The sequence below is a fragment of the Adiantum capillus-veneris genome, chromosome 26 (genome assembly GCF_014529385.1).
Source record: "Adiantum capillus-veneris isolate H3 chromosome 26, ASM1452938v2, whole genome shotgun sequence".
NCBI lineage: Eukaryota > Viridiplantae > Streptophyta > Polypodiopsida > Polypodiales > Pteridaceae > Adiantum > Adiantum capillus-veneris.
The window spans coordinates 41,587,686-41,596,740 of record NC_140956.1 but is presented as its reverse complement, the minus strand read 5'-3'; the positions used below and the strand labels follow the sequence as shown (position 1 = coordinate 41,596,740).

The 9,055-nt window shown below is 43.5% G+C and overlaps 1 pseudogene; it reads right to left on the bottom strand.

Annotated features, from left to right (window-relative positions):
• Positions 1-557: 557 nt before the first annotated feature.
• LOC147423328 (uncharacterized protein At4g28440 pseudogene) lies at positions 558-965 on the bottom strand (annotated as a pseudogene).
• Between the last annotated feature and the right edge of the window lie 8,090 nt (positions 966-9,055).

Below are 9,055 nucleotides of genomic sequence, written 5' to 3'. Positions count from 1 at the left end.
AAGCCTTGAAACAAACATAGCTTGTGCTCTTGCTGCATGCAACAGTTGAAGTGATACGATAGCACCTCGCAAATGCGAGATCCTGGAAGACGCTGGTCGGACGAGAGAAGATAGCATCAGAGATGGGGAAGGGGAAGAGGAGCTGCCACCCTTAAGGGCTGTTGGGAAGCATCATTACAGAAGGCCTCGAGCAAGTTGCAGAAGAGCTGCCACCCTTAAGGGCTGTTGGGAAGCATCATTGCAGAAGGCCTCGAGCAAGTTGGCCTTGATTAAGCGGACGCCCGTGCAAGAGTCAGGTAAATGGGAACGTAGAGGAGGTGCAGACGTGGAAGTCAAAGACGCGGCTTGTGTGTAAGAGAGGAGCACTGACTGATATGATCAGTGGCGTGTTCGATGCCTTCCTTGGCGAAGCGTTTGCTAAACGGATGAGACTGTGTGTACGCATTGCTGCAGCTTTTGAGAATCTCTCTCTCTCTCTCTCTCTCTCTCTCTCTCTCTCTCTCTCTCTCTCTCTCTCTCTCTCTCTCTTTTTGAATAAAAATCACCACAAAAAATAGTTATTCATCTACAAGGATTACTTTGAACTCAATCAATGATAGATTATTGTCTGACTTGGCTGAAAAAGTGGCAGGCTCCGTCACCTCAATAGAGCCTTGCCACTTGTCCACTGCAAGGGGTATGGAGCCCCTAAACATATCTACCTTTGCATTGTTTAGGATCACCGTGGCACCTTCCTGCATTACATCCACTTGCTCATTACGGGCAGGGAAAACGATCACGGCAGTCTCATCGCCAACAAGGCATTCAACCAAGTGCAAAGGGGTGCATTGAGGGGCATCAAAGCGGCTCTTTTGCATCACCTGCTTAGCGCTCAGCACCTTCACCACCAGGTTGTGGCTGGATGTGTCGGGCCTTAGATCTTGCACCTTAATTGCCATCCCCTGCTTCTGCTTTGATGCCGCCATGCCTACAATTATGTCCTCTCTCTCTCTCTCTCTCTCTCTCTCTCTCTCTCTCTCTCTCTCTCTCTCTCTCTCTCTCTCTCTCTCTCTCTCTCTCTCTCTCTCTCTCTCTCTCTCTCTCTCTCTCTCTCTCTAAAAAAAACTCTCTGAATGAGCGCGCGTCTCTCTTTCTCTCACACACACAGTATAAAAAAAAACTCTCTGAAAGAGCGCGCGTCGATGCGCGATCTTTCAGAGAGCTTCTTTTTTTACAAAGAGAGAGAGAGAGAGAGAGAGAGAGAGAGAGAGAGAGAGAGAGAGAGAGAGAGAAGAAAGGAGAAATGAGCAGTCCATGTTTGTCTGCAGATCGTTCTGAGATGCTTGCCTCATCAAATGTTATTAACAGAGCTGGACAAGGTATTTTGTTATATGCGCAAACTTTGCCCTCTTTCCTTGAGCTCTACTAAGCTAGCTAACAGTGAGGCGCTAGAGGTGCGTGTCTGCATGTGGAGAGAGAGAGACAGAGAGAGATGGTTTTGGGGCGGTTCATCAAGACCAAGTATGAGAAGCTAAAGCAGTTGAAAATGGCTAAGTACAAGAAGGTGGATCTCACCAATAGCATGCGCGTGGAAGCCCGCAGCCGACTTGCACAGAAGATCATCGCAAAAACCCTCAAGGCTGCGGATTTGCCGGGCAGGAAGGCCCTTGCCATTTAATTCACTCTCTCTCCCTTCATCAGCTACTTGGACTTCCCCTCCTTGACTATGTTGCATGTCCTGAGTAAGTATTTTCAAGTCTGCATACCTCATCTGATAATTAAACTTGTAATTATATAGCCCGCATTCATTTATCAACAGAGCTGGCCAAGGAGTGTGACTGAAGCCAAAGGCTCATCAGACCATGACTTGTACTAGTGGCAAATTGTAATATCCCCCAAATATACCTTTCCCTCGACATTGAGTTGTCTACCACTAATCCCCTCACACACTCTGCTAAAAACGCAAGCAGCTACTAGCTGCACTCATGAAGCCGCTGGCTTAATTACTTGAGGATTATAACCATCATAATTTTCTACCCTCGTGTCCACTTTGACATTTACTCGTTCTATTTCTTTGCTCTCTACCGTCTGCATCGCCAACAGCTTGATAGCATCAATAGAAAAATGTGATGAAAAGTGGGGACTCAAGTACTTGAGCACAACATTGTCTCGTCCAAATGCCTTCTTAAGGGGAGAATCACATAAGATCTGTGATTTCTCAGTACTACTATGGAGCTTGTGAGCCTTGATGTAGTCCCATATTCGCTTGAGGGCATCAGGCCTTGTGATCTCCGAGGTTTGCAAGATGGGAGCCAGGTTGGAGGAGACCCTATAGAGGATCTGAGTACCACCTCTGGGCTCAGGCTTGGGGTTAGGCTCGGGAGTGGTTTTGAGTTCGGCCTTGGGCACTTTCTTGCTCATCTATTCATCAACTCATGCAAAACACAGAGCACTCACACACTAGACTAGGGGCAAGATCCCAATCGACGGCAAGAAGACAGATTGGGAGTGGTTGGGGTTGAGCGATCGAAGCTGGCACTTGCATGTACAATAACCCCATATTCTAGCAACAAGGCTGCATGATACAGCCAAGCATTGGACATATGATTCTTGCCGCCAATATTTCAACTAACTACAAGTAGTAGTACTAGCACATCGCACAACATTCGAAGAGCATAATCATTCATTGCTTATTAGATATGATGTTGATCACTGCATTGCAAAATTACAAAAAACTCTCTTCTAAAAGATCTTCTCACAAACAATCGGCCACAGAGCATATGATAAGGCCTATGATAGAATTGAATGGGAGTTTATACTTCAAAGTCTATATGATATGGGTTTGGATAGATTCTTTTTCACATTCTTTTTAATGCATCAGACAGAATTTCAGTTAATGGTACTCTAACAGATGTTATTCCATTGTATAAATCATAAGACAAGGGTGCCCACTTTCTCCTTTGCTCTATGCTATCTCATCTGATGCCTTGAATTGTCTTATTAAAGATGTTATGCAGTAGGACAACTCACTGCCCCATAGACGTACCTGGCTCTATGAAGCAAATGTGCCTCCAAAAGTGTGTTGATCATACCAATGAAATTGTGAGGAATGATGTGCATGCAAAGGAGAATTTTAGGGCTTGTCTCATTGTCTTGCAAGTGGCTCGATTATTAACCATGCTAAAAGTCTGGTTTGATGGGTTTGTCTGCTTTGTCTAAGCCAATTTTCACCAGAAGACTTAAACTGTTGTGGTGGGGGAAAAAACATGCCCGTGCTGCCTACTGACTATTGTTTTAGGTGGAGCCATTATCTGATAGTTTATAGCTTAACTTCTTTTTTATGTGCCATATCTGTATGACATGCTAGTCATCAGCATTGATGGAGTCATGCTGTAAATATCCACTTTCTAGCAAGGCAATTTGAATGATTGGAAGATCTAAACTAATTAAAATTGTAAGTGGAGGTTTGAATACTGAAATAGTTAACAGGAGTTTTGGTTATGACTTGAAAAGTAATGGTGTTGTAAGGATCCGCTATCCTCTTGACTGAGAGAGAGAGAGAGAGAGAGAGAGAGAGAGAGAGAGAGGATCCTGCAAGGAAGTGTTCACCAAAACGACAAGAGCACAAAGTGTGCAAATGTAACAAGGCTTTGTATGGGTTGAAGCAATCTCCTCGTGCTTGGTATGAGAAAGCTGACACTCATTTGGTCAAAAAAGGCTTTCGTAACAGTCCAACACAAAGCACATTGTATGTAAAGCGTGAGGGTGATGTATTTCTCATTGTGGTTCTTTATGTAGATGATTTGATGATCATTGGACCAAATGAGAGATATATTGCTGAATTTAAGGCTGATTTGAATGCTACTTTCAAGATGAAATATTTGGGGTTGTTGCATCATTATTTGGGCATATAGTTTAAGCAGTGTGATGGTGGTATTGCCTTGTGTCAGAAAAATTACATAGAGACATTGCTATGTAAGTTTGGACTTGAGGATTGCAAACCTATTGCCACTCCCATGGAAACAGGTTTGAAGTTGAGTCTACATTATGCTGGTGATCCTGCTGATGTCACTCTTTACCAAACTGCTATTGGTTACCTCATTTATGTATGCAACACGAGGCCAGATATTCAATTTGCACTCTCATAGGTCAGCAGATTTATGCATAGCCCAGGGTCTAAGCATTGGCACGCCGTCAAGAGGATTTTTCGCTACCTTAGTGGCACTTTACATCTTGGCTTGTTTTATCCCAAGGGGGGATCATTGCCACCAGATTTACATGCTTTTTCGGACTCAGATTGGGCTGGTTGTTTTGACACACAAGTGTCCACAAATGGTTTTTGGTTCATGCTTGGCAGTTCATGTATATCATGGTTGAGCAAGAAGCAACCTACTGTGGCCACTTCGAGTTGTGAGGCTAAGTACATGGCACTCTTCATAGCTACGGTTGAGTGTGTATGGCTCAGACGCCTTATGGCTGATTTGGGTGTTGGACAGGACACTGCCAACACTATCTACACTGACAGTCAGAGTGCATTGGCAGTTGCGAGGAACCCAGTTTTTCATGCTCGCACAAAGCATACGGAGGTGCATTACCACTATGTCAAAGAGAGGCTCTCAACAGGAAAGATCAGCTTGGCTTATGTGCCAACACAGGACAACCTTGTAGATCTTTTCACAAAGGCATTGTCTCATGAGAAGATCGAAGCTTTCCGCAAAGCTTTGGGCTTACTCCCCTTTGTGGACTGATCATGTCCTCAGGGCATGGCACTTCCCTTTACTCATGTGCCAGCTCTCGTTCACCGCATCACTCCGGGGGGGTTTGTTACCATATACATGTGGTAGTGATGTGTGTGAACACAATAGGACCGTCGGGGCATTTTTTCCTTCTTTACGAGGTTTTTCCTCCCATGCATTGTATATATGCCCATCACTCTAGGGCTATCTATCTTTCCATTGCACACTAAGTAACACACTCTTTATTGTGTGCCTTGAGCTTCCTTCGTCTTCTCCAAGCTGTGTGCGTTTCTCTGTAACCCTAATTCCAACACACATGTCATCGCGTATAGGATGCATCACTAGGTAATGACAAGCAAACATCTCATGCTCCTGCAAACGCTGAATCATCAGCCAAGTAAACACGACCAAAGCTACCACTAGCGAAAGTGTTAAACCACTCACGATGTTGTGTGGCGTGGAAAACTGCACTCTCATCTACCAACCAACGGGAAGAAATGCCCCTTTTCAAAAGACATGTAAGCAAGAGGATCGCTAGAGGTAAATGTAACATCACTGGCATACGAAACCACCTCTTTAGTATGAGTCAAAATCACATATGTATCTCGCGTACATCATTGTTGTTGTCTCGTACGTTGAAAGCAATGACATTTAATGTGCCCTGTGTGATCACAATGCAAACAACGCAAATATCAGCATGAATGAGACCTCCGTCTCTCACGAGTCATGTCTGAAGACTCTAAAACATCACCCATAACAGCTAAATGGATGTCAATAAACCAAAAATATGGAAAAAAATCTGGAGAGAAATCTGGCAAAGTCTCCCTTGTAAACTGAGAAAAATCTCAACCATAAACCATGCCAGAATGGCAACAAAGTGGGAGATTATCCAATCACTATCAACTCACAAAACCCGTCAACAAGAAGATACAACAAAGTGGGAGAAAAGCCTCGACCACTAAAGTCTTTGAAAGAGGACTCAAAGGACCATAAACCGAAAGAGGTGCTCAATGCCAAAACGGATCCACAATGAGCATACAATGGCAATCCACACTCAACATACATAAACGGAGTGAAAGCGCGTAAACAAGCGCGGAAGCAGTGCAATCTGAAAAGCTAATCAATGCAGAAATGACACTCTCAAGGGAGCTCATTTTCACTCAAAATTGCTCTCCGAAATGCATGTGCAATGGGCATCAACTATGCACCGTAACCAAATGCAAATCCAATGCAAATCCGTCCGCAAAGAGAATAAACCGAATCACCAAGTCACTACCAAACCAACTTGTGGAAACCTATTAGAACCTGTGCACCGACAAAGTCCAAAAACTAGGCTATGCACAAGAATCAAAGATTAAGTCTCTCAAAAACCGCAAAGACCATACATCAAGACCATATCAAAATGGTTGCCAAGAATCTCTAAAACCTCAGAGAAAAAAAGTAGATCTATACGCATAACTGAAATGCGTGCCAATGTAGAAAGTCCATAGAGAGAACTGTCTGCCAATTTTTTTCAAAAGATCTCCACCTGTAGTGCGAATGTTGACAACTATGCCTCGGTCAAAACTATGTCCATCGGTCGGAAAGTCACACAACTTGCAATGTGGTGAAGAAATCTCTGCCTCCGAGCTATCTGTGTGCCTGAGAATTTGATTGATGCTAAAATGCGGATCCGGAATGGAATGTGTGTGTATGTCTCAAAGTGTTTGTGGGAATTTCAAGAAGTGTTTGGGAAGTTTTTGTTGTCGCCGATGTCAATGCCGGGTGCCGCTCCTCTATGGAAGAGGCACCTCACCCGTGCAATGTTGGTGATGCAACCATCCTCCACAAGAAATGGTGTCGATGGCGAGATGTAGTGAAGATGTCATCCGTGGAAAAGATGCCACCGTGAAAACGTTGGTTTCAAGGGAAAATGCCTCTGAGGGTGTCTGTCGAAATTTGCCTTCCACGTGAATCGCCACGAAGGTGTCGTCAAGGTCTTCGAAGCCAAGAAACGGGCGACGCCATGAAAAAATCGCCTCAAGCATGCCAAGATATTTGAGGATCGGCTTTTAGAATGTCGGGCCGATGACGGGGGATACCCGAGTCTACTTGCCCGTGTGAGCCACTTTCGTATTTCTTGTCCGATCACAATTGGTTGGTGTACCGACCTCATCACTATGTGGCACGGCTGGAATCCAGAGGGGATCTATGGTGGTAAAGGAAAGCGGGAAGCCAAACGTAATCCTAGCCGTCCGGCGAATCGGTGAACTAGGGGTGAACTAGGGGTGAACTACGAGTGAACTAGGGGTGAACTAGGATATGGTGAACTAGGGGTGAACTGGGGTGGAAAAGCAAATTGCACGTCTTTTTAGGAAGATTGATTAATGATTGGAGGTGATCTTGGGGTAAACTATGCCTGAAAAGTAGATTTGCACATAATCCAAGGACAGTTAAAGGGCATTCATTATTACTTTGAGAAGGCACATTTTAAAAAGCCAAACCTTCACATAGGGGGACTCTAATGTGCACGTATAGTGAGGAGGGAGAGCTTTGAAATTAGTGAACTAACAATAAACTAGGGTGAACTAGAGGTAAACTAAGGTTTTTTACTTCACCATAGTGAACTAGGGGTGAACTAAGGGTAAACTAGTGGTGAACTTGGCCTCGCCTGTAAATGTGGGTTCACAGAGGTGAACTAAGGATGAACTAAGAGTGAACTAAACTCAGATTCCTACAATATGGAATCACTTGAAGACCATGCGGGCAACGAGATCATATCGGACCTAGAGTGGGAGAGTGACTCAAGCAGTAGCAACACATGTGATCAAGCTAGTGACTCTCCGAGCTCCTTTGAAGGTGATGAAGTCATATCGCGGAGTACACAAACAAGGTTACCTTCCTTCGATCCACTAGCATATGTTTCTCCTATTTTCTATTCTTTTGAAAGGAGTACTTATGAGTTGATGAAGAATGTGATTAGGGATGACACTTTAATCACCTTGGCAACACTTAAATCTTGTGATACTAGAGGGGTGCTAGATTTGGGTAGATGGAGAAAAATGAAGGAAGGTTTGTGCTTGGGACAACCTAAAGATGGCATGAGTTTTCTTTGTTTACCCTCATCATCTTCAAAGCTCAAGATATCTTATCTCGAAGAATGGGGGAACATTGTCCAAGGTTGCCACACAAAGGGGTATGAACAAAATCACTTGGGGATAGAAGATACCATTAAAACGATCAAGCTAGAGTGGTGTGTGGACATTAGAAGACATGGGATTCCACTTGACTATGTGAAGGACCTTCTCAGTGCTTGTGAGTGTAACAGATGGAAGGAATACTTAGAGGCATGCAATAGTGCCAAAACAAATCATACATATGTGCGTTTTCCGAATCACAAAAGTGTAGATGTATCAGAAGTAAAAGCAGCTTTGGTGGATATTATGGTTGAGCATAAAGTGAGGCTTGTTATGGTCCGTTCCAGTAAGAGCCATGGTATCTCTAAGACCACTATCGATTACATTTGTCATAGAGGTGGACAACCCCATAATAAAGGTACCAAAAAGAGGCTTAGAAAAACAAAGAAGTGTGGATGCCCTTTCAAAGTCAAAGTAGAATATCTTGATGGTAAAAAAAAGGCCTCCATTTTGTTGTTTCCTCTTTATGAAGGACATACCCCTGGTAGTCGTGAGGATTTATACCACTTACCTGTCCACCCAAATGTGATTGAGTGTTGTATGGAAGATCTATTTGATGTTGGCAATGCACGAAGTGTTGCAAAGATGTCCTTATCAAAAGAGCAATTACATTATGAACGGTCTTCTTCCGTTGATCAAGTGACCTTCACGTTCTTTATGATACAAAGGTAAGTTTCAATGATGTCATTTCAAATACGAAATCAAGGTATTGACTGGGCTATCTCTTTGATTCAAGTACACTTTGTAATTTCTCGTGGTGAAACTAATGCATTTTAGGTATACTTCTCATTTTGTGCTCCAAGGAAAACTTTCTAGGGATGATTGGACATGTATGTTGACCGAGGCTACAATGCTAAAGTAGCAGGGAAAGGTATCCATAATATTTTGTGCTCGTTTGTGTGAGTCGTTGTGACCAAAAGTTGTTTGAGCATAGTGCCTATTGAAGATTTTTTTGTGAAAACATGCAGGTGTGCTACTACCAACATTACAATCCTCATGTAGCAAATGACAGTGAAAAGCCCTTTATTCTTATCATTCAAGACCAATGGATGTTGGAAATGGCTATGCGATTCTCTCGGCATAACTCATGGGCTATTGATAGCACTTTTAAGACGAATGCGTTTGGGCTACCACTATATGCCGCTGTCTTGCCAAACCAACATG